Here is a 26,504-nt window from a genome sequence, read left to right on the forward strand (position 1 = left end):
CCAACAAATAGGTCCCTCTGTTCCCCTGAGAAGGGAGTCACCCACAACAATCACCCTTCTTTTTGTCCTGGTGGAGGCAGTCCTGAAGCATGGAGTCAACTTCCTCACCCTATGCATCCTCCTGGGCAGACTTACTACCTCTTCCTCAGCTACCGGCCTCTCAATCTCCAGGGCCTCAAACCTGTTGCGTAAGGGCACCTGGGAAGGTGGAGCGGTAGGGGAGGGCATCACCTGCGATGTCAAGCAGGGACCTGTTTCTATTCCTCCTCTACTCCTAGGTCCCCTGCCTCTGCCCGACAGCAACAGGGTAGGGGGTCCACCCCCATTTGGGGTGTCTCACCCCGGTGCCTGTCCTTCAGGCCACGCAGGGAGTGGCTCCACAAATCTATCTCACGCTCACACTCTCTGATATCCCTCAACCTCTCGACCTCCTCCTTGAGTTCTGCCACGAGGCAGACTAGATCATCCACCTGCTCACACCTCACACACACAGTCTCTCTGCCCCCCGCAGGTGGTAGCAACAGGCTCAGGTACTCCCTGCACCTGGAGACCTGAACTGCCCCAGTTTTGAGCGGGCAGTCGGTCTGGGTGTGTACAGACTTCCTGGAGAGCACACTGTGCCTGGTCTACACCATTGCAGCTGAGCTAGCAGCAGACCGCCGTTAGAGGTGTTCATATGGGCGGGGGGGAGCGCTCTGCCCTTCCTACTCACCCTGCCTGCGCGAACTGCCACGCCACTCCCTTCTGACGCGCCACACCCTGTTTGCCTGTCCTGGTCACCGTGCTCATGGTCACTTGCGCTCCCTAGGGGCAGCTTATGAACGGCTGGGGAGGGGGCGCTGCTGGCTCCGCCTACGCCTCCTTCTGGCTTCGTTTACCTCCCTCACGAGGGCTGCCGGGTCCTGGCGGCTCCCTCGAGTGGGCTCGGTGCCGGAAAAATTAGCCCTGCCTGTCCGATCCCCTGCTCCGCTGCAGAACGCATCTGCCCCGGAGCCGATCGCCTCGGCAAGTGTACCATTAGCAATTTGCTAGTACATTCCTGTAACACAGAGATAATCTAACAAGTTTATTCCTCAGACAGGAATCACTGATGTTTGGAAACGTCTGAGGGTGTTCTTTGCCAGCTTCTCCAAATGACTCTGGCACTAGGGCTAAAGGGGGCAATGTCAACAACATCCAGTGCAGGTGGAACAGCTATTTCTGTAGCCATCCAGAATTAGTTGCTATTTTGGTGCTCCATTTAAAAAGAACTGTAGGTACCTTACTGGACTTGGGTGCCTTTACCTTAATTGTCCCTCTTCTCTCACCACCCCTCATTATTTTCCCAAAGGGAAGAAGATGGAAAAGCAGAGGCCACATTCTTGTCATGACAACATAATGGGACTGTTTAAAAGTTGCAGTAGTACCAATAATGATCATCCAAATACCAGACTTTGTATTTAGCTCTGATACTAATAACATACATGCTTTTTAAAAAGCTCTTTTTAATAACTATATAAATTAACACAGGGATTTTTGAGAACATGTATCTTTGCAGATTATTCTCAAGGCTTTGCTTGGCTTCTTACATTTCTAAAAGCCCTTTCTCTCGGCATTCTGATTCTTATGATTACAGGCTACAGGATTTGGCCATTGACATGAATTTTATCAATAGGAGAAAACATACACATTAATTCAAAATTTCTTGGATAAAAGGATTGAGCAAAAGTTGTACTGAATTTTTGCTTTTAAAATATTTACTACTTTACACAAAGTACAACATAAGTGAATTTCCATTGATAAGTGTAAAACATGCTATATCTGCACAAAGATAAGACCATTGGACATTAGTTTAAGGTGGCTGGAAACCTGATAGCAGTATTTGATAAATATAAGAAATCCTACACTAAATAAATTATTCAACAAATGGTATTCAGCTAGCTTTCTTCGGGGGGAGGAGGGGAGGAAAGTAAGTTGGATTTTAGAGTCAAGGGGAACTTGAAAGATGTGAAATAAAATCACCACAGACAGCATGGCTGTGATGGAGAAATGTAGTGGAAGAAAGGAGAAAAAGATTGTAGGGCGAGAAATTTTGGACATGCGGTTAGTTTTTCTCCAAATTAACAAGTGATTTTTTGATACTTTACAGATGGATTGTAGTACAGTTGATATCTATAATGACAAAATATTTTTCATTTGCAGAATTAACATTTTGCACAATGGCAAAGTATAACCGTAATCACAGGCCTACTTAAGTCAAACAGCAAAGGAAATAAAAAAATCACAGCCAATAGCAAGCAATAGGAAAGGAGAAAGAAATCCTTACAGATTGTGCCTTAAGTGCAAACCTATTCTGAAATTTGCAATACTAACACATTTTAGCCTACAGTTACCCCTTAGTTACACATGGAGATGGTTTTTGTATAATAATCTCAAGTTCTTTGGTAATTCTTTAATTCCTGTCTAATTTGTCACAGAAGTATTTGCAGGAGATGACCAGAGAAGCTGACTGAATAGTCATGAAGCCTGATAGTTCAGGACAGATTAAATATAACATCTGTATTAAGAAATGCAGATGTCTAACACACAACAAGGATCCTTATTTAGCCCACAAGGTACAGTATTAAGGGCAAGCTTTATCAGATTTCACAAGAAACCAAATTTAAAAGCATGAAGAAAGAAAAATTAAGGAAAGCTAATAAACAAAAATTTGCCCTTTTGAAATACATGGTACCAGCAAACTGTGTTGTGCAGAAGTTGTCTCATGTTTGTAGCACCTCCAGAAATTTTAATGCTAAAAGTGCCTTTTCGTATGTGATCTGAATCTTCAGACATGGCATCTTTCTTCTTTTGTCTTGTTTTTGTCAGTGGTGTGTCATTCAAGCAAAATTCTTGTTAATTGATCCTTCAGCGATATTTAACATTCCAGCATCCAAATATTCGATAGATGTGCATAGGAGAATCAATTTCTTAATTTATATTGATGAGGAAAGTATCTCCAATTCTCTTCTTGTTTTTCTCTCACGTGAGAAAATGAGGATTTGCATGGTTGCCTTCAACAATGTTTAGGTATATTTCCAAGCCTAATATTCATACTTGTTTCAGTAACATGACTAAAGTTAACATACAAATTGGTTTAGATGCAGCTCATAAAAAGCTTTAAGTAGTTTGTCACATTTCAATGATGGAGTCTCACGCTGAAGACTGAAAGTGGAGCAGTGTGTTACAGAAGAAATAATGAAAGATAATTTAGAAAATAAAAGAGCAGACTAACAGTATAATTTGCTGTTATGCCTGCTTGTGAAGAAATTACGTTTAGCGATAGTCACAGTGGTGCCAGAAATTAAAACCAAAAACATACATTGAGAATATTCACTTGAAAGGCAGGAGTGAAATTAGAATTGGACTTTTACAGGGAGTTGAGTCTATTCTTTTTTCCTGTGGTCCTGTACAACCGAAATACACCTATCTGAAAGTCTGGGTAATTGTACTCGCCTTCTTTCTGATACAGCCATTAAATTATATTTACTAATACAGGTTCAATAGGAACAGATTGTACAAACTTCACTTAATGGGGCATAGTAAGTCAAGAATTCATTGTCTTTTGACTCTCAGCTTTTTTTTTTTTTTTTTTTAATTTTTTTTTTTTTTTTTTTTTTAAAAAAAAGCCAAAAATCACTCGGCAAGTAACTGACTTCCTCCACCTAGTTTTCCAGTGGAACACATTGTCCAGCTCGCTAACTCACTCAAAAAAGAGCACAGAAAACATCTTGGATGCTAAAAAGGACCACTAGTTCCTTATTTCTCAAGAGCAGCTACATTAAAGGACCTTTCTTTCAGGCACTGAGTCAAGAAATCACTTACAAAAGAAAAGTTTTGATAATAAACAAGCTCACATTGCAAAAACTAAAAAATCTGTGTTACCTAATCTTCAGTTCCTGCTTTTATCTGCCTGACCTTTTGCTATTAAGTTTAGGGGCTTCTGGCAGAATGCTCACTGTTAGCTATGAAAAAAATAAAAAGAATCTTTTTCCTAGTTAAAATCAAGTGAACTGGGCTCCCTCTCCTTATTTTGCAATCTGTCTCCATAGCAGTAAATATTTCACTTCTAAAACAAAGAAAAAAAAACCCACGCCCTGAGGGCAGGAATTTCTGTGGCTACAGCACAGGTTCTACTAAAGTTATCAAAGAGAAAAAGGCAGAGAAAAAAATATTTACATGTCTAATTATTGGGTGTATCCAACAATATGATCATAACAGACTGAAAGATGGTTGCCATTGTTGGTATGTAGTAATGGACAAAACATTGATTGATGTGATGTGAGTTACATTACATCTTAAGAATAAGTTCTGCAATATACAGCATGTTTGTTTTTCAGGTTATTAATGCAATACATACTGTAATTCAATATTCTGTGTAAATAACTGACCAAAAAATACAGGGAAATGCAACAGCCTGCTATAGCTTGTCAACTCCTCAAAAACAGATGCCAGTAACTTACACCAGGTTGAAAGACAGAACTAAAACCATAGAATGCAAGAGTGTAAAGACTAGTCAAAGTCTCAGCACTCAGATGCAAACACATTTTTAATATGTGTGTGAAATTTATGCTTAAAGTTTCTAGGTAGGAAACTTCCATCGACATAAAAGACAACCAAACACATCATAACAGAAAGCTGTAGGAAACTGGGCACCTTAACATCATGTACAACCTTCCTGTCTTCTCTACCTATTGATTTGGAAACTTTCTAATTCCTTATTGTTAATGTACACATTAGAAAAATCATATGAATATAAGTTATTCATATGACAATTTCAATTTCAAGCTCAGCCAGAAATAAAAATAATTTTTAAAAAGGCAGTAAATCAGGTTCCAATTTCAACCCCTCACCGCTATTTTCTCTATCAGGAATAATACTGAGAGTTGATTAACCATAATACTTAATCAAATCCCATTGAAACAATTTGAAAAGGAGATTTAGAACTGTGTGTTCTGCTACAGTTAAGGGGAAAAAAATAATTTAAAAAAATAATCAATATACAGATTTTGAGTAGCTCCAATCAAAACAGTTTTCAGTCGATCCAACAGAGAAAAATGATGCATCAAAAGCAAGACAACCATCTGGAAAGACATTTTGTCCTGAGTTACTGAAGAAGCGCAGATCAGCAGGAATTGGAAATCATTAAGGAGACAACATTTTTGGTTCAACAGACTCACAGAATTTCTAGGTTGGAAGAGACCTCAAGATCATCGAGTCCAACCTCTGACCTAACGCTAACAGTCCCCACTAAACCATATCCCTAAGCTCTACATCTAAACGTCTTCTGAAGACTTCCAGGGATGGTGACTCCACCACTTCCCTAGGCAGCCTGTTCCAATGTCTAACAACCCTTTCGGTAAAGAAGTTCTTCCTAAGATCCAACCTAAAACTCCCTTGGCGCAGCTTAAGCCCATGCCCCCTCGTCTTGTCACCAGGCACATGGGAGAACAGACCAACCCTCACCTCACTACAGCCTCCTTTGAGGTACCTGTAGAGAGCGATAAGGTTGCCCCTGAGCCTCCTTTTCTCCAGGCTGAACAAGCCCAGCTCCCTCAGCCACTCCTCACAGGACTTGTTCTCCAGGCCCCTCACCAGCTTCATCGCCCTTCTCTGGACTCTTTCGAGCACCTCCATTTCCTTCTTGTAGCGAGGGGCCCAAAACTGAACACAGTACTCGAGGTGCGGCCTCACCAGAGCCGAGTACAGGGGGACAATCACTTCCCTAGACCTGCTGGCCACACTGCTTCTTATGCAAGCCAGGATGCTGTTGGCCTTCTTGGCCACCTGAGCACACTGCTGGCTCATATTCAGCCGACTATCAACCATTACTCCCAAGTCCTTCTCTGCCTGGCAGCTTTCCAACCATTCCTCTCCCAGCCTGTAGCTCTGCTTGGGGTTGTTGCACCCAGGTGCAGGGCCCGGCACTTGGCCTTGTTAAACTTCATGCAGTTGACCTCAGCCCATCGGTGCAGCCTATCCAGATCCTCCTGCAGAGCCTTCCTACCCTCAAGCAGATCAACACACGCGCCTAGCTTGGTGTCATCTGCAAACTTACTGAGGGTGCACTCAATGCCCTCATCCAGATTATCGATGAAGATATTAAAGAGGACCGGCCCCAGCACTGAGCCCTTGGGAACGCCACTAGCAACTGGCCTCCAACTGGACTTGACTCCATTTACCACGACTCTTTGGGCCCGACTATCCAGCCAGTTTCTAACCCAACGAAGCGTGCGCCAGTCCAAGCCATGAGCAGCCAGTTTCTTGAGGAGAATGCTGTGGGAGACGGTGTCAAAAGCCTTGCTGAAGTCAAGGTAGACCACATCCACAGCCTTTCCCTCATCTACCCAGCGTGTCACTTTGTCATAGAAGGAGATCAGGTTCATCAAGCAGGACCTACCTTTCATAAACCCATGCTGACTGGGCCTGATCGCCTGCTTGCCCTGCAATTGCTGCGTGATGACTCTCAAGAGGATCTGCTCCATGAGCTTCCCTGGTACTGAGGTCAAACTGACAGGCCTATAGTTCCCTGGGTCTGCCCTCCGGCCCTTCTTGTAGATGGGCGTCTGTTGGGAATTGGCACAAAGGGCGTGGACATGAGTCCGTAGAACAGTTGTTCGATCAGAGTTTGTTTTAAGCAACCAGGAGTAGGCCTCAGTTAGCATAACTGAGGAGCAGAAAAGTACCGAGAGAAGTGAAAAAGGTGCCTACGCAGCAAAGAAAGAATGTCCTTATCTCGAAGAGGAGGTTTCTAAGGGGAAAACAACTGCCAGAAATGTGAGAAAGCTATCTCCGTATGTAACCGCAAGTAGGGGGAACATAAACTAAAATAACCTTTTAGGCTTAGCCAATCAGTAAGTGACTAATAGGCATAATTATAACAATCTGTATAAATATGCGCTATCTGGACAATAAAGTGGAACTAGAACTATGCTTTACCACTCATACTGAGTTGGCTGCATTGTTTCTTCGGCCGCGTTCTAACAGGCATCACGTTTGCTAGCCGACAGTCAACTGGGACCTCCCCCGATAGCCAGGACTGTTGACAAATGATGGTAAGTGGCTTGGCCAGCTCCTCTGCCAGTTCTCTCAATACCCTTGGGTGGATCCCATCCGGCCCCATCGACTTGTGCACATCCAAGTGCCGTACCAGGTCACCAACCAGTTCTTTGTGGATAGTGAGGTCTAAGCCTCACAACAGGTCTACGCCGTTCACAAAGTAGGCTTTCAGAAGTTGGAAGACTGATTTTGTAATTAGCTTTGTTAAATCTATGGCCTTGTCAGATATATTAGCATGGTCCTCTCATTTATGGCCTAAATGAATCCAGTACATTCCTAATTAGAGATCTGCACTTGCGACATTTGGCCACAAGATGGCACAAAGAGCACATTTACGGATTATGGCAGAGCGCTACTGACAAGCACAAAAACACGAAGAAAAACAATCGTGATTGTTCATAACAGAAATAACACCTCCAATAACTTGCCGTTATATAAGAATACAAAGATGTAAGTATGGCAAAATAAAATTAACAGCTTAACCAAGTCTTCTTTTCTTGAAGGAGAAAGCAATTTCCTCCCCATAATTCAAGAGTAGATGATTGCGAGAGGCTCCGTATGCATGCATGCAAGGGGATTCTCGCAGTGCTGTTCAACCTTACATCAGAGCATCACTATTCTGGAACTTTGCTTTAGGTTTAAAGCATTTAATGCATAGGCTGAGGCACCTTCATTAGCAAAATATAACTTCTTTCCCCCTCAGAACCATGATTCATAAGGCTACAGTGAAAGAATGTGGGTTGATTTTTTCATCCCCATGGAAATTTTTTTAAGACCCACCAATTGCTGACCGACAGTTAGCACTTACCAACTAATCAAGCTAACCCTGGCTCTTTGTTCCACATTCTGATCCAGAACCACAGTATTTGTTAGCTAGCAATTTTTTCACTCCCCTGGTTATTCTACTACTGGGCAGTCAATGAATGCTGAGTGTGAGCAGACTAATAGCACTGCAAACATCAACAGTCAGATGCGTGGTTTGTCTTTGTATGGGACAGCATTCAGTCTGAAGTAAGAATAGCAAATAAAACACAACCACATACATCAAAAAACAATTACATCCATCTTTTCCTAAGCATCATTCAATACAAAGTACTGCACAAATGACTACCTAATTAAACGCCAATTAAATATGCAGGAATTTAAGTTCTAAGCACTACTGACTTACAGTATTTAAACATGGCTATAATTGCTGCATATCTCTGCAGGAAAAAGAAATACCAAATTAATGCTATGATTTTTGAAACTAGTCCACGAGAAGAAAATTTACTGGTAAGACTACAGATCTCATATTAAACCACTACAGGGGGCCATCTGAAGGCAGTAATACCCAGTTTTAAACTACCAAAAGATTATTTACAGCTATGATTTTTTTTAATAAACTTTTCTCTCATTGTATGTTGGTGGATTCTTTTTACCTCAGGTCTTAATTACTACAATGCTGGAATATTATTATGTCTTCTATCTGGTAGTGGTTCAAACATGTGAAGTCACTGGAAGCCTCCAGGGAGCCGCTCAGTGCCAACTGCAATTAAATAAACAGGCACTAAGGGACATTTGGGGCCAACTGCATTCCATAGAGCTGAATTTTCAATTGATAGCACTAACTTTTCTGCCAACAGTCTCCTGTATTGTAGTTCTTCCTTGTTTCTCAAACTGCTCTCGTATCCAAGTACCCATGCTGCGAGACTATTCTATTTACATAACTACAACAAAAGAAAGGAATTATTAAAGTTCTGCAATGACTTTTCAGCTGGACAGAAAGCAAAACAAAATGTGATTAAGACAAGAAAAAGTAAGTGATTTCAGAATCAGGGCTGTGCCTCATTTTCACAAAAAGCAACACAAGCTCTACTTGTAGCTCAGAGCACTGCTATTGGTCCCACACCACAGATAAGAACATTGTGAAATCTGTGGGATGGGTAAGGCATTTAGAGCCACCTTAAAGTGCCAAACGCTTATTCAGCAAAAGATTTATTTACAATAACTGTCAGATTTTTTCCCCTCAATCACATTTACACATACGTTGACTATGTACTACAAAAACCCACTGCAGTTTAAGCACAGATTTGTGATCAGAATGAGCATCCCTATGAACATATCCTCCCCTAATCCCCAGTTTTTCTACTGTAGGTTTAGAGAGGATTTGTTTTATCCTGTACAATAGGAGGTGACTATATGGAATCAATACACATCATCCAGAACTCTCTACGCAGCCTGCTCAGTTTCTATCAATAATTTAATAAAAATATGGGCTCTTTCAACTATTTTCTTTTTAAGAAATGATATAATCTTGTATCTTTCTACTTTTTTAATTCATGCTCAGATCCATGTTTATCTGGGTTGTTTGATCTTACTCATGGGCAGCACAGATGAGATGGAGCATATTAACCACTTGAAATTCCTTTACAGCTCTCTATTCTGCCTATTTATATCCGATTCCTCCCCTTTCTTCCCTTGTCCATGTTTTCTCTATACATTTGCCACAAAATGTCACTCATACCTGTTTTATTTTCCTTAATACAGATTTTCCAGTTGCAGCTTTCCTTTGGCTCTAGCATTTTCCAAGTAGTGTTATAACCAGAGTAGGACACATGGTAGCAAAACCTTGGGCAAGATTATCTGTTTCTGGGGGCAGAGGGGCTACTTCCAAGTTCACACTGACAAGATGACTATTATAAAAATAAAAAAAAAAAAATCCAAAACCAACATAAGCAGAACAAACAATTTTCCATTATCATGGAATTGATATATATATATATAGCCATATTGGAGGCTATTTAAATGTACAATAAATGTTACCTCTGACAGGCAGAATATACCACATAATGCATCCCAGTGTATGTAGAAAGTCTTGCACGGTCTGAAGGATGAAAACACATATTATTTAATAATGAAAGAAATATGACTAAATTCACTTTGGAAAAGCCCAAAGTGATGGGATGCATCGTCATTGCTTTGCAGTGCACTACCGTAGACATGTAACAATATCGCAGCACGGGGACTTAAAACCACACCTGTTTCAGAGCATAACCTTTAGAGGGAGAAACTCCACTGAGACCATTAGGCTGAAAGCAAAGACAGAGTCTTCTCTACTGCACAACACATGCTTAATTTCACATGCTTAATTAACTTAATTTCTGAGATAAAACAAAATAACTGTTTAAAAGTGAACTAAACTTTATGACCGAATGCACTTAACCTACCAAATTTCATTAGAAGAATATTTGATTTCAATAGTTTCACAATCCTTCACTGAATTTGCTTTGTGCTGTTGCAAAGATATTCAAGTTTTAATGTTTCTACTGCAGGTGTTCGAGGTGTGCACTGAATCCTTATTTAGTGAAAGAGGTGTGCCCTTGCAAAACAGTACTTGAAGAAAAGAGAAAATGTTTTTCCTCTCACTGAAGAATTACAGTGAATGTTTTGTGAGTTCCATTTTACAACACTGATAACTTCTAATTCCAACTTTTATAAAAGACTGAAAATCAACTAGCAAACTCATAATGCAGTTATTTAACATGTCTCAAAAGCCAGATTACCTACGTTTAATTAAAAGTGTTTTCAGCACCACTTTCAATCACATTTTTATATTGTTTAGCAATAGTAAATTATTCCTAGATCAGACATCACTCAGACTCCAAGTTAGAATTTTAGGGGAGCTCTATGAAAAAGAAACACACTTTTTTTCAGCACAAATGACTTGCATAATAAACTGACAAAATAAAGACACTATTGAAAATATAAATGAAAATAATCAAAGGTAAGTTTCTATATAAGGGTTAAGGGATATACAGTCCTATATAATGGCTGAGACAAAGCTTAATACTGCTGCTGCATAGGTATCTGCTGATCCTTAAGTGCAAGGGAGCTGGAAGTCAACTGAAATTTCAAGCATTCTTCTTCCCCTTAACAGCCCCATAGCCTATACAGTGATAAAAAGAAGAGCACTGACAATGAAAGATGAGCACATTAGCCCTTTTCCCCACATTGCGAACTAGTTTTTATAATATGATGTCTTCTTTTAGCTCAGCTGCCAGCATCCCTTAGCATTCTCAATTCAAATCCATAAAAGCTGATTCCAAGCCCTCCATTTGAAATTCCTTCTATAATAACTGAGAGAATCACCACTCTACAAAGTGAATCTCACAGCATGTTCCCGGTGGCAGAAGTAACATGCTTCACTGTTCTGGAACAGAATCATATGCATTGATTGAAATATTATAAATATTAACTGTTCTTTGCAATCAACTGCTGGAAGCAATAACAACCCTGCAGCAGGTTACTGGACTCACAGACACATATCTCATTGTCCTTAATATCTGGACTGAGTTGGATTCTAGAAAATGATGAACTGTAGTTCTCAAATGTAGCACCACCTAACCACACTAAGAATTGGATGCAGTCTGGTTCTGATATACTCTGACACTGTGCAGATGGGATCACAAACAGCAGCAAAGGGTTAATCACAGGGTAACTACTATCCATTACACCACATGCTACAGCTCCTATCATTTCCTTCTCTATCTGTAAAGAAGTAAATGCATTTATGCCACCTTCCAGCAGATGTACAGCTATGGGGATGCTCCTTGAAGTACAAAACTGTGACAGAAATCTCTAGATTAAAGCATTATGCTACTGAGATGACCAAAAAGCCTATCCAAAGGAAGTTTTAGAGGACATAATCTACCATGAGTGAGAACTTGCATCAGTCACTACAAATCAAAAATAAGTCTGCATCTTAAATTATTTAACATGGTGCCAGGGAACTTTCTGAAGGAAACTGCAGATTTTCTTCAACTGAAAAATAATTAAAAAAAAGTGTTCCTTTAATTCTGTTAGTATTGTCTAATTCTCTTTACAGTCAGAATTTTATTAGCCCAAGAAGGCAAGCTTGTACATATTCCTAATTTTAAAACCGAAACAACAGAAGAGTTAGACAACTAAACAATCCAATTAGGTGGCACGTTTTATTAGAGATGCACAGAAAAAACAATGTTAAAAAAGTGACATTGTTCTTTTGTGCTTTGGAGTAGACTGATCTATATTTGCCACCTGTGGATCAAGCTGCTGCTGAAACCATCAAAAAGACTGATGATCACAGGCTGATTTACTTATTTCCAATTGGATCTACAGAGAAAAGATAAAGTTGCTGGAAACAAGAGTAAGCTGTGTTATGCACATTTGTTAGGTGTTTCTACATAAGAAAAAATGAATTAGGACCTGTTCTTCAGGAATGATGCCACTTAGTGGTATGGAACTGTCAGCTAATAAGGGTGAGGTGCAAAAATCAGAACAGCCAGTATGTTGAAAGAAAAGGGCTCGGCATGAAAAAACATGATTAAAAAATTGAGGAAAGAGAACAGAAGTTATAGAAGTCAAAATAAAATGGAATGTAAAAGGCGTTACACTGCCTTTTATCTCTAACAGGAACACCTGCCAGAATGTTGGCAGTGAAAACTGCATTGAAGGCTTTATTATTTTTTTTTGCTCTATCTGATCAATTCCTGTAGCTGCTAGAGATGTTAAATGATCACAGAAGGGAACAGAGGAAGTCAATGAAACACTGTCCTTTTGTAAAGCCTTAAATCATTACCTCTGACAAAACTGGATGTAATTCTACAATTCTTTCACTTCTCTTCCTGCTTCAGTCCCTCTGCATTATCATTATTTACCCTACTCCAATAAAAATAAAAAATAATTTTAAAAAGATTACAATTTTAAAACACTAGTTTTATTTACATGGTGCTGGCCTCATTCACATCTCCATTGGTGAACCAAAGAACTGCAGCTCAAAGGCTTATTTCACACAGTTTTTATAACGCTACTCATATTTCAAAATTCAGTGGAATAACAAACCACTTGCTACCACCTCCAACAAAAATTGCACCTTCTTAGTACTCAGGCCCTATTAAAGGTACCCCATGAATTTTTTTCTTCTCTCCAAACTGTCTTCTTACAGAAATAATTTGAGCGGCTTCCATGATTTATCTGTCACACAGACTCTCTAATGCTCCCAACTGCATTGGTAACTCAAGTTCAGTTTTGGAAATTGATTTGTCTGCTCTGAGAAAGCAAAGTCTCAGCCACTTACACTCAAACTCTAGGAAAAAAGTCTCAATAAAAAAAAAAGTGTACCTCCAAATAGCACTCTCATTTCTCCTGCCAGAACTCTTGGTAACACATTATACATTTGAGCTTGATAAACACTCTAGAAGAGCCTATAGCAATCCTAAGTATTACCAATATCCAATATGAATCATATCTAGGTATGATGATGTGAATGACCACTCAAATTTCCTATTTGTTCTAAAAACTGTTCATTAAAATGAATACTCACTTAAAAATCAAATTCCAGGCAATGCACTTTTTAAGTACTTTTTAAAAGAATTATTATTGATTACATATAAAAGTAAACAGTGACCATTCCAAAAAACACACCTTCTCTCTGTAAGCATGCACATGTATATATGAAAATTGTTAGTCCTCAAAAAACATGAACATGCATTTATGTTAGCTGCACTCCTTTCCATCTCCCAGGCTACTGAAGTCCTAGAAACTGCCTATATGCTATAGTGTAATCTATTCAGATTTCTTGTATTTGCATGGGGAAGAACTGCAAGTCATTTCCAAGACAAAATAAAAGGATAGCCACATAGCCCACTGGTCAAAAAAATTCCCTTAGAAAGAGTAACATGAGGTGCTGTCACCGCTGTAGGGCTCTGCTGGTTCTCTTCAATAGCAAAGAGAAAGAAAAACAATCCTCTTAAAGAAAACAAATATTTTTGCAGCTTTCACACCCACATCAAGTTCATGCTTTGTCTATGAGCTTACAGCTCTCTTTAGACCTTTTTCCCCTATAAATAAAAACTGTCAAATACAATAATAAAACGATCAGTGAAGATTCTTCCAAGCAATTATTCCTCTGATTAATCCGCATTCTATTTTTCACAAGAAACAAGGGAGGAGGTGGGGAAGACATAGCAGAAAACCTTACATTTGTGCCGTCCTAAATACTAATTAGTTGATAGTTTTCTTGCTTTAAGACCTTCGCCTCCACACCTCTTCCCCTTCAGTGCCACAGGCGGTTTAACTGAGCTAGACCATAGAAGATTAATTCCAGGAATGCTGAAATGTAAAATATCCTGACCTCCTTGGAGAGTGACAGCATGTGTTTACCTGCCAAGTGAAAAGCCTTCAGCCAGCTGCTTTATTTATTGTCCTGGTTTCAGTTAGAACAAAATTAATTTTCTTCCTAGTAGCTGGTGGAATGCTGTGTTTTGGCTTAGGATGAGAAGAGTGCTGATAACACCCCGATGCTTTAATTGTTGCAGAGCAGTGCTTATACCAAGCCAAGGACATCTCAGCCTTTTGCTCTGTCCTGCCAACAGGCAGGCTGGGGGTGCAGTAAGAGCTGGGAGGGGACAGACCCAGGACAGGTGACCCAAACTAGCCAAAGGGGTATTCCATACCATCTGACGTCATGCTAAACAATATATAGGGGTGGCTAGCCGGGGGGAGGGGGCCGGACTGCTCGGGGTTAGGCTGGGCATCGGTCAGCGGGTGGTGAGCAATTGCATTGTGCATCACTTGTTTGTACATATTATTAGTGGTAGTACTATTGTCATCATTGTATTATTATTATTATTATTATTATTATTATTATTATTATTATTATTATTATTTTCCTGTCTTATTAAACTGTCTTTATCTCAACTCACGGGCTTCACTTTCCATTTCTCTCCCCCGTCCCAGAGAGGGAGGCGGGAGGGTGAGCGAACGGCTGCGTGGTGTTTAGCTGCCGACCGGGTTAAACCACGACATTTATTCTTAATTATCGCTAAATAGAATAAAGGAGAAAATTGCTCCAGACATTTCAGGAAACAAAGAAAAAATGATTCATTTGATATTTGGTAATCAAACGGATATTAAATTAATATTTTTTCTGTAGAATCTTTTATCACCTGTTTTCCTTTTAATATTAAAAAAATCAATATTCTGTAAAGAAAAAGCAACAATCATTATAACCTTAGGAAAACAAGCTGACAATTTTTCACTTGCGCAGTCTGACATAATAATACCCAAGACATCTCTTGAATTTGGTGTGTGGTGCTCTGCACTCATAGCTGCTGCAGGGAAAGGTGACTCCGTCCCAGACAGACCCAACATACAGCGTTAAAACTTGGATCTCTGTTCAGCTAAATTCATTAAGCCTAACCTAGAATTTAAGAATAAACCACCATAATCTTTTGTGGCTTCATTTATGTGTTCTTCTACATCAAATCCATTTTTAAAAGGTTGCTGAGAATGAAATGGTACTGGAAGCGGCCCCAGTGACCGAAGTTTGATAGCTACATACCTACCTACCAAAGAAAGCATGTATAGTTTTCATTGGGTTAGAATTTGATTTTATGAGATTAAATATCAGAAGGCTATGTTATTACTGATGCACAGATATATTTCTCCTGGATCCCAAACCTAATTCACTGCCAGCATCTGACAAAATTATTCAAAAAATAAATCAATGCACTGTTGCTAGCTATAAATATTACCCAAATGTAACATAGTTTAAACAGGCAGCGTTCACATCTTTTTCAGTAGAAGTAGTGTGAATATTTGCAATAGCTTGAGGCAATTAGACTGTTCAGAACACTGATGTTTTTGCTGGCATAAGACATTTGGGTTTTTGCTCCTGATTTGGAAGCAGAAGAATTCTATATTTACATGACATAAAAAAAAGAAACAAAGTGTGCTTATTTATAAAGTTGCAGAAAGAGAAGGCATTTTTAGTCTTTGTTTTTAAATTTAACAGTTCCTCTGAACAGGATATTGTTTCTTGATTCGAAGTCATAAAATAAATGTGAGCCACTTCTGGTGCTTTATATCTGTTACCTTGGATTTTGTTACCTTGGAAAGTGTTTTGTCAGATAACGTGTACCCACTTAAACAAAGATTTCTCCATAAAGGTCAGTCATCCTGACCAGATGGTATACCTCAACATTTTTATTTTCCCTAATTGTCGTGGTTTAACCCGGCCGGCAGCTAAACACCACGCAGCCGTTCGCTCACCCTCCCCCCTCCCTCTCTGGGACGGGGGAGAGAAATGGAAAGTGAAGCCCGTGAGTTGAGATAAAGACAGTTTAATAAGACAGGAAAATAATAATAACAAAATAATAATAACAATAATAACAATAATAATACAATGGTGATAATAGGAAAGTAATAATAATATGTACAAACAAGTGATGCACAATGCAATTGCTCACCACTCGCTGACCGATGCCCAGCCTAACCCCGAGCAGTCCGGCCCCCTCCCCCCGGCTAGCCACCCCTATATATTGTTTAGCATGACGTCAGATGGTATGGAATACCCCTTTGGCTAGTTTGGGTCACCTGTCCTGGGTCTGTCCCCTCCCAGCTCTTACTGCACCCCCAGCCTGCCTGTTGGCAGGACAGAGCAAAAGGCTGAGATGTCCTTGGCTTGGTATAAGCACTGCTCTGCAACAATTAAAGCATCGGGGTGTTATCAGCACTCTTCTCATCCTAAGCCAAAACACAGCATTCCACCAGCTACTAGGAAGAAAATTAATTTTGTTCTAACTGAAACCAGGACACTAATAAAAACCTAACTTCATTGAATCTGATGTATTTTCCCCTGAAATATTCTGAAACTGACCTACTTGCCAATGTTGCTATTAAACATATTTGATAAACGCAACTCTTGCTTAGAGATCAAAATACATACATATTATGTTTGAACAGCTTTGACAAAATGAGTTAATGCAATCTGCTTATAAACAAGAGTATCTTCTGTAAGTTTGCTGACAGTAAATTTAGCTTCATTGTGAGCATGATTCCAGATAGAGATGTCCTTCTGGCACTTTTCCCTCTTAATTTGGGGACAGAAATCCCTGGTTGAGAGAACCAGAATGAAAGAACGTCTGGAACACAGACATATCCAGAAGATGTCACCATTCATTGATGACCTTATGTTATTTATGATTATGATCACTCTGTTCTTTGAGATCACCTAGAGGTTGGAAACATAGTCCACACAGGTGATTCATCTTTTCAACTTACACACAGGGAGGGGTAACTGCAGTTTAAATATAGCTCAAATACAATTTAAACATCATCTTTTTACATGCTTTTATAGAAAAGGTTCTGACTGTATCATCTGGTGATAAAACTACTTATATATCCAATGAAAGAAAAGGACCTTTGAAATCCCATTTGAATGAGGGCAAAAAACAGTGGGGCTCAGCAGTCAGCCACTACAAGATGTTTCTGTACTGGATTCAAAAACTGACCTGCACTGGATGCCCAGGAAAGGGAAAGCCTTTAAGAGGCATAAGCTGAGCAGGGAACAGTTTCCAGTCATCTTCAGCTCAAGGAGTTCTAGATCTGTGTCAGGGGTCTAGGTGCTTAACAGTCCTTGAAAGATTTTTTATAAATCTAATGACTTTTTGCATTTGTGGCAAAGTCCTGCAGCAGTGAACTACCAGCTTCATTGCAAGCCTTTTGTTTAAAAACATTTTTACTAATGCAGAACATGCTTCCTTCATTTGATATTTCTTGATTACCATTTTAGGACAAGTACCAGTTATTCCTAACATTTATTTATTTATTTATTTTAATACTGCTCAGACTTTTAGACTTCTACTATATACCTCTTCTGTGATCTCTTTTCCACCTTTAGTAGATCTATTTAGTTTTACTCTTATAGAAGCCTTTTGATATTTTTGTATAGTTTTCCTTCCTTTCTCAGTTATACCTTCTCTAATTCTACCGTATCCTTTTTGAGATGAAGGACATCTGAATTTGCATAGAATTCAGGACGTAAGCTAAACTACCAAGCAGTCTTACTATAATGTTCCATAGCGTGCTTGTCATTCCTTTCCCAATTATCTCTATCAATTATCTCTATTCTTCAGTCAAATTTCTTTGCCTGTACTGAGCACAAGAACTTTTTTTTTTTTTTTAGAAATTCTGTGATAACCCCAAGACCTCTTTTTAATGTGCAAATAATCCAGAGACCATCATTATCTATGTACATTTAGGATTAGTTCTCTCTCCCTCAGATGCATCACTCCAGCATTGAACTTGATTTGCAGTTTTATCACACTTTCATTCAATATCCTCTGCAACTCTTCTGTCTATACTCACTGTCATTATCCTCATTAAGAACATCAGTAGAAGCTGACATCGTCCTACATACCCCCCTTTTTCAGGTAATTAATGAATACATTTAACAGAGGAGATACCTTTACCTTACTCTAAGTGAGCTCCCTAATTCCTTGCAGCCAGTTATTCTGTGACAGTTAATCTACAAGTGATTAATGTATGTGATGGAAACTTGTTTCATGTCAGATTAGTTGAGAGCCTCTGATTAGTGACATTGAAAAAACTTTAAAAAATCCCAAGCCAACTATATCAACTACTGGTGTGCATTAAACACATCATAGTTTGTGGGTCAAAGAAGGTGATTCTCCCACTAGATTTAGCATTGCTGCAACATGACCTTGAATACTGTGTGCAGTTATGGGCTCCACAACATAAAAAGGGTGTTAAGGTGCTTAAAAGTGTTCAGAGAAGGGCAAGAAAGCTGTTAAAAGGGCTGGAAGTCCACTTGGGTTGTGTAGTCTGGAGAAAACAAAGCTCTGAGGCGGCCTCTTTGCTCCCCATCCTCAGGAAGCTGCAGAGAGCAGAGGGAGAGGTGCTGGTCTCTGCTCCCTGGGAACCAATGGCAGTTCACAGTGGAACAGAACAAAGCTGCATCAGGGAAGGTTTGGACTGGACATTAGAAAAATTTCTCCACCAGGAGGGTAGTCAGACTGGAATAGGCTTCCTACATGGGTGGCTGATGGCCCAGGCCAGTCAGTGTTCAAGAGGTGTTTGGATAACATCCTCATTAATATGCTTTAACTTTTGGGTAACCCTGAAGAGGTCAGGTAGTTGAAAGGAACCTAAGGAGGTCATCAAGTCCAACTGAACTATCCTATTCTATGCCATCATTATGCAGGTAATTAGTGACTCCTTAGTACACCCAAACACAAGAGTGATTCAATAATATGAGACAAGCATGAGCTAATTTGTTTCTAACAGGTTTGGGCTCTAATGACTCCCCTGTAGCATAGGAGAGTATAGTTACTTCTACACACAACTTGATGGAACAATAGTTGTTAGCTTATTGAGTTACTCAAAGTTTCCCATATTTAGTAGAATTTTTGCCATGGAACATTTTTCATATTGTAACATGAAAAATAAATGTTTCCAAATCTCTCTCAACCATCGGTTTCAAAATTTAGTATAACAATGACCCTTGAAGAATATGCCAAGAATTTACAATGTGTTGGCTCACCACAACAGGTAATTCTTCTCCATGTCTCCAGCATGAGAAATGAGACAATTTCTTTTGACCACGTTAAAATAATTTGCAGTGCTCAGGCTGCTACAGAAACAATGAATAACCTGTTGGTAAAGACAAAATTTTACAATATGTAGATATTTTTGTCAACCCTTCTGCCACCTACAATTTACTGAGTACAATAGCAGTTCGTTTTCATATGTGAAACCTAAGGACTAGACCTAGCTTAAACTCCTTTGCCCAACTACTTCCACAAGCAAACCTCAATTTTAATGGGGATGTCTCAGCAATGTCACAATACAGGTGGTTCTCTTCTTGCAGCGCATGCTGCAAGCCTGTTGCTTAAAATGTGGCATACTACAATTGTTTACGTGTCATAATGTACCCATCTTCTAGACTCAATCAAGTATAAATAGCTCAGAGAAGCTTGTGCCTTGTGCCAGAGAAGAGAGGCACCCCAAGAGGGTGCCAACTTCATTACTGCCCACAGGTTTGAACCAGAAACCTAAAAGATAAACTTCCTGTGTAACAGCAATACAAAAAAGATTCTAACAGGAAGATTACTGGTGGGATTAACAGCAAATCTGAAATAAAAAATATTCAAGTAGAATGCCTTTTAAACATATTTCCTCAAGCCTGTTTCTAGCTACAGAAGTATTTTCTTACATAGCCAACACCCAAAGCCAACACTGGTCAACAACTCTCCAGTAAATTATCATGGCCTGACAGGCTTTCAACAGTACCCAGCTCTTTCCTATCCCAACCTCATACGAACATTTCTTCTGCAGTTGAAATGTAAATGTAGATGAGTACCTTGTCTCCACATAGCAGAGAGAACTAATTATCCTCATTATCTGTCATAGTCTATACAAGAACCTGAAAAAATATATATATACATATGGATGCATACAGTGCAAACAATGCTTCTTGGATGCACTTGGATTTAAGTTGCATTTTACCTTTACTACAGCTATGTATTTTTCCATAAAGAGTATAAACATTACATATAATTGCTAAGTATAATGTGTTATTTGATAACTCCCTAAAGGAAACTTCTAACAGTTTTACATAAGTCAACTGAAGCCTTCAAGCAAGTTTCTGGCATCTAAAAAATATCCTCTGTACAATTATAATTGAATTTGTTCTCCAGAAACATCTGACTAAAGGATCTTAATAAGTAACTCCAATTAAAGCTGAGCATCATGACGTCCAGTTTACAAACTTGGAATCATGTAGCCTTGTAGATACGAGATGTACATCATACCACTCCTTCCATGACACCTGTAGAGTTTTCATGGCATTATCTTCACATAAATTTTAAGAGGATAACTAGTAAAATTATAAGTCATTACATCTCACAATACAGACTTCAAAAAAGCACGTGGAGCCAACAAAATGTGAGGTTTAGAGAAGAAATCGACACATCTTATACAAAAGTATAAGGAAAAGGAATCATGCTAAAGACAAAACAAACACACACACACAAAGCATTATAGAAAACAAAGTTTTAGTTTCATTTATTTTTATGGTGCCAATCAGCACAGCAGATAGACAATGTATGTACATATACACATACAACTACACAACAAAAGTCTTTTCAGCACATCGAAGTTCAACTCTCCTAGGATAACAAATGAGCAGTCTCTTGCAGCTCCTAAGGGAGTTCCTATAATGGCCTCATTTTTACCTGTCAAAACTAAGGCTGACATTTTATTTCTATTGAATACAGAGGCTCTGACTACATTTTTAGTAATGCTCTTAACAAAAAAAATGGACTCCTTTTTGCTGACTTTCTGTGACAATCTATGACCTGAAGATATTGCAGAGTCAACTGAGCTTCGCTCAAGCTTCCTATGTTCAAAAAAAATCAACAGTTCAAATCAAAATCAAAATGTTCAAAAAGTTGAATTTTACTCATTTGTTCAACTCAAAGTTGAAACTCATTTCTTTTAACTGGAAAATAAAAATGGTATACAGAAATAAGTAGTAGTGACAATAACACAAAGAATGTGTCATGGATTGAGTGAATTGCCAAAATTTACTCTTTTTTTTTTTTTTTTTTTGGTAATAAGATCATAAAAACTAAGATTCCATACAACCAGAAGAAAGGTTGAGAAGAACCATTAATTGAGTTCCCTGAAGTAGTTTCAGTTACTTCCACAGAACTAAACTAACTATAGAAATGGCATCAAAACTACATTAATAGGAATAACAATTCCTTAGTGGTTCATTCTGTTTAAATGCATGGTCCTGTCAATCTGAATTCATCCACAAAAATCAAGCATCCAAAAAGTAATAGTTGCAAAGTTCATATGATCTCAGGCAAGCAGTGACAGCTTGATTACATTTGCTAAAATAAACTCACATCATCAAGTCTAGCCACTAAATTTAACATATCCATATAGGAAATACTTAGACTTATAGTGGTATCAACCCTATTACCTTATATTTACATGTACTTTGAAAATTATTTCAGATAATTATTTTTTTTATTTTATTTCAGAGTGAATTTCTCTTGGCTATCAAGCTAAACACTCAATGAACTTGAAGATCATTGCACATTGGGACATTTAGCTGCAATTCCAGTATGAGCATTAAATAAGTAAAGCTCTTCTAATAGTATTGCAATTAAAATTACAGAAATAATCTCTAGTGTGTATGAAATTGTGAAGCACGCATTGAACAAGAGATTTTATTCAAACATAAAGGGTGTCATGTGGGTGTTTAACAAATTACTGTAAGTGACAGAGCATAAAATTAAGATGACAGAACAAAAGTGATATTATGGTGACACTACCTAACATGTTTTTCATCTATTTCAATACATATGTAATTTCTAAGACACAGAATATTAAACTCTATAGAAATTATTCAAAACTGTGGAACTTTCCAGGAGCAATAATGTCATAGAGAAAGCAATGGAGTTTTCCTGCTCTTTCAGACAAAAAACATCCTTAAGTCCATAGAAGACTGCTATTTTCATTTTCAGATACCCTCAAAGAGCCAAGCCTCCATTTTAATGCAACATTTCTATAGCAACTAGCAAGTTAGCTAAAAAGGAGCTATACTACACACCACTTTCAAAGAGCCAGCCTAAAAAAACCTGATGTGGACAGTAATCAAACCTAGCTGCCGAAGACTGTCTAGCCCAGGTACCCCAACAGCATGACAGAATAACTTCAGTCTCAATCTAGAATAAGATTACAATGCTATGAATATATAGCACTTAATCCTATTGCCAATATCCCAGTATTTTTACATTCTGGAATCGTAAACCCACTGAAACATAGTTTTCAAGAGAGTCAAGAGATGGGGAGGGTGACCAGCCCTCACCTCACTGCCGCTGTCTTAAAAATAATCATCATTCCTTGTCTGCAGAAACCCAGATGCTGGGAGCCCCTTTTCCCCCCTGCCCTCTACCAGTACCACTACCACTGTCGTGTCGTGTCATGTCCCCCCCCCTCCCCCCCCCCCCCAAAAAAAAAAGAGAGAAAACAAAAGATTATATATCATATAGTTCTATTTCCTACTTACAGGAAGCCCCACATTAGAGTTTTAGCTTAAAATTTTAAGTTTTGACTTACAGCAAGACATAAAATACTGGTTTATTTATAAGCAGGGTATATTGTTGTCTGAACCTGACTTTTTTTTTTTTTTTTTTTTTAATTAAAAAAAAGATCTTGTATCAGTGCTTGAAAAAAAATCTAAACTATTCTGATAAATTTCAGGTCATAGAAGTAGAGTTGTACTGTACTGATCGAACAATCATACTTAATGCAATATTTAGAGTATTAACTACAGTTAAAAATCAAGACAGATAAGAATGAGTTTCCTATTTTTTAATTTGCTCATCAATGCTTTTTAAAATAATAACTAATGTTAAACAGAAGTTATGTCTGCCTATATTTAAGAATTTGGGGTTGTTTGCCTTGTTAATTCCAAATTTTTTCCAGTAGATAACTGAATAATCAAACAAGATACGTTTACAACATCCCAAAGCTAACTGAAAATGTGACATTTATAGGTTAAAAAATTACAATACTGGACCCTAAGTCTTCTCCCAGTCATTAAGGTGCAGATTTGGATTAACTTCACAACAGCCTACAGAATGATGATACCAAAAATAAATAAATAAATAAACAAACACAAGGGGGAAATCAGGCCCTTGCACAGAATTCATTATTTCCTTTCCAAGCATAAGATTTACAATTCCCAAAGCTTCACACAAAGTAAAACTGTGCAGATTAATAATTATACAGCTGAGCTGTATATTTTACTGTGTTCAGTTTATTTTTTTTATTTTTTTTTATTATTATTATTATTTTTTTTTTTATTTTACTGTGTTCAGTTTTGGGCCCCTCGCTACAAGAAGGACATCGAGGTGCTTGAGCGGGTCCAAAGAAGGGCGACGAAGCTGGTGAGGGGCCTGGAGAGCAAGTCCTATGAGGAGCGGCTGAAGGAGCTGGGCTTGTTCAGCCTAGAGAAGAGGAGGCTCAGGGGTGACCTTATTGCTCTGTATAAGTACATTAAAGGAGGCTGTAGCGGGGTGGGGGTTGGCCTGTTCTCCCACGTGCCTGGTGACAGGACGAGGGGGAATGGGCTAAAGTTACGCCAGGGGAGTTTTAGGTTAGATGTTAGGAAGAATTTCTTTACTGAAAGGGTTGTTAGGCACTGGAACGGGCTGCCCAGGGAGGTGGTGGAGTCACCATCCCTGGAAGTCTTCAAAAGACGTTTAGATGTAGAGCTTAGGGATATGGTTTAGTGGGGACTGTTAGTGTTAGGTCAGAGGTTGGACTCGATGATCTTGAGGTCTCTTCCAACCTAGAAATTCTGTGATTCTGTGATTCTGTGATTCTGTGAGCTTCACATAAACACTTGTGAACCAATTAAACTGTCATATTCTTTGGACTGAGAAAAACTTGTACAACCACTCTTAAACCAAAGTGAAATTGCAGGTGCCAATGTTCAACAAAACATAACCTTTCCCTTCAAAGGAAAAAATAAGCCATTATTCTTCACTAGTGTGGTTTGCATAAAATGCTAGAATAGTTTTCAAAAATAAGGTAGTAAATAAGATACTTAAAAAATAAATGCATGCTAATTCACATAATTTTGACAAATAAAACTATTGAAAGGTTAACATACATATCCATTAACTACCCTACGATAAGACAAAAATAATTGGAGAGTATGCCAGACATAACAGGGAAGTTCAGCAAATTTCCAATACGCAGTAGCCCAACAGGCTTCCTATAGTCTATTATTTCGCCAGCCACATTTGTGTAATCTGGAATACATGTACATTTGACTACAAGCTCTGCACATAAAAGCACGGTCCTTCATATTTGAAGAATATTTATAAGAATATTTATTACAGCTCTTTGGGGGGGGGGGGGGGGGGGGAGGGAAAGGGGGCAGCAGGGGAGGCCCTTCCCAACCACCAAAAAGTACACAGAAAAGCATGCAAGAAGTTACCAAGAGTCAGTACAATGCAGTAGACACTATAGTAAGGCACAAAGAGAGTCTTCTGAATGAATCTGAAATATAAAATTGCAGCTTTTCGCAACCCTTACAAAAAGAAGTAAAATGTATTTTAATGAATAATACATTTTTGAGTGCCCCATGTTTTAATTTTAGAAAACAAACACAGTAACATACTGTACATCTGTTTCGTATTTTCCCTTTCTACTGCCATACTACTACTCACTACATTAACACAGTTCTGTTGGTTCATAATAATTATTTTAAGCTGCATATGAGACGGTCTACCTGCACCTTGTTCAAGAACACGACACTCTTATTCTTCCACATACAGATATATTAACTGAGCAAAACTTAAGGTAGAAAGATACACCAGGAGTCCTCTTATCAAATATTTTACAATTCTTCACTTCCAGAAGCTTGCTTTTACATATGTTTCTACTTTGTAATTCACAGGAAAACTGATGGCAGTATTTCTGAAACCAACAGACCCAATAGTTATATCTCCTTTAAGCAAACTAATGCTCTGTTCAAATTTGCACAAAGACATTCTCCACCTCTGTAGGCAACCTCAGGCTCTAAAAACACACTGAAAGTTCTGCGAGGCAACAAGCATTACAAGTGAGCTGGAAGAAAGCACTGGAGAATGAAAGAATGGTAATTAACTGAAGCCAGAGAAATGTCAATACTCGACAAAAAGTACACGAGGTGGGAATAAGGAGTAGATAGGATCCTAACTATAATGCCAGTTAGGATCCTAGCTAGTGATCCTAACTATGGGGTGTACAAGCAACACTGAAATGAGTTACAGAAAAGCCTATAACAAGAGGTCCTCAAGAAATAACAGAAATAACAACCCTAGAGGGAAATAACATTGAAGGTGTGGAAAAGTCTGACCTAGAAAATGGCACAACAATACAACTGAGGAAGAAAGATGGGACCTGAAAGTGTAGCAAGTACATGAATAAATAATCAAAATAAAAAGATAATGCAGTTATTGAAGTGCGCACAAATGTAAAAGAGAATCCCAAATTCTACACCTGCAAACACATAGCATTAAGAACAGCTTGGGCAAAAGAAAGCAGAAAGAGGAACCAACCAGTAATAGCCTTTTGTAAGTCTGATTTTGGAAGCTGATGTTGTCTTCACATCAAAAATGCAGCAATAAATGTAACCAAAACCCCTGAATGTGCCAAAAGCATTTTTTTTTCCCCCTAATCTGTCCAAGAAAATCTGAATACTTCACAGGCAGCAGCTGTCTTCTGCTATGGGTTTTATATCACATTACACAATGGGGCACTGATTGGCAAATCTGACCGTTACTTTGTTAAATAAATATTAAATAAAAATAATACTGTACTTTTGTTGAAATGTCAATTTTAATTGCAAGACTTCAACCCTTTTCATTTCTTTGTGAAATAGAATGAAGTTTTGCTGGAAAAAGAAGGACTGAAAGTAGTTAGCTTTGGCACTTTGAAAACTGGCACCAGAAGCTGACTTTTTTATTTTATTTTCAATTTTATCACAAAGACAAATCTATTAATTCAACCATAATCTGTGAAGCAGAAGATAGAGAAGC

General features: G+C 38.6%; 1 protein-coding gene across 18 annotated transcripts in view; it reads right to left on the reverse strand.

The window, feature by feature from the left end:
• The window catches only part of ERC2 (ELKS/RAB6-interacting/CAST family member 2), a 556,650-nt gene that overhangs the window by 482,663 nt on the left and 47,483 nt on the right, over positions 1-26,504 (reverse strand). The window lies entirely within an intron of this gene.

Source organism: Anas acuta, chromosome 11 (assembly GCF_963932015.1).
Source record: "Anas acuta chromosome 11, bAnaAcu1.1, whole genome shotgun sequence".
Lineage (NCBI taxonomy): Eukaryota > Metazoa > Chordata > Aves > Anseriformes > Anatidae > Anas > Anas acuta.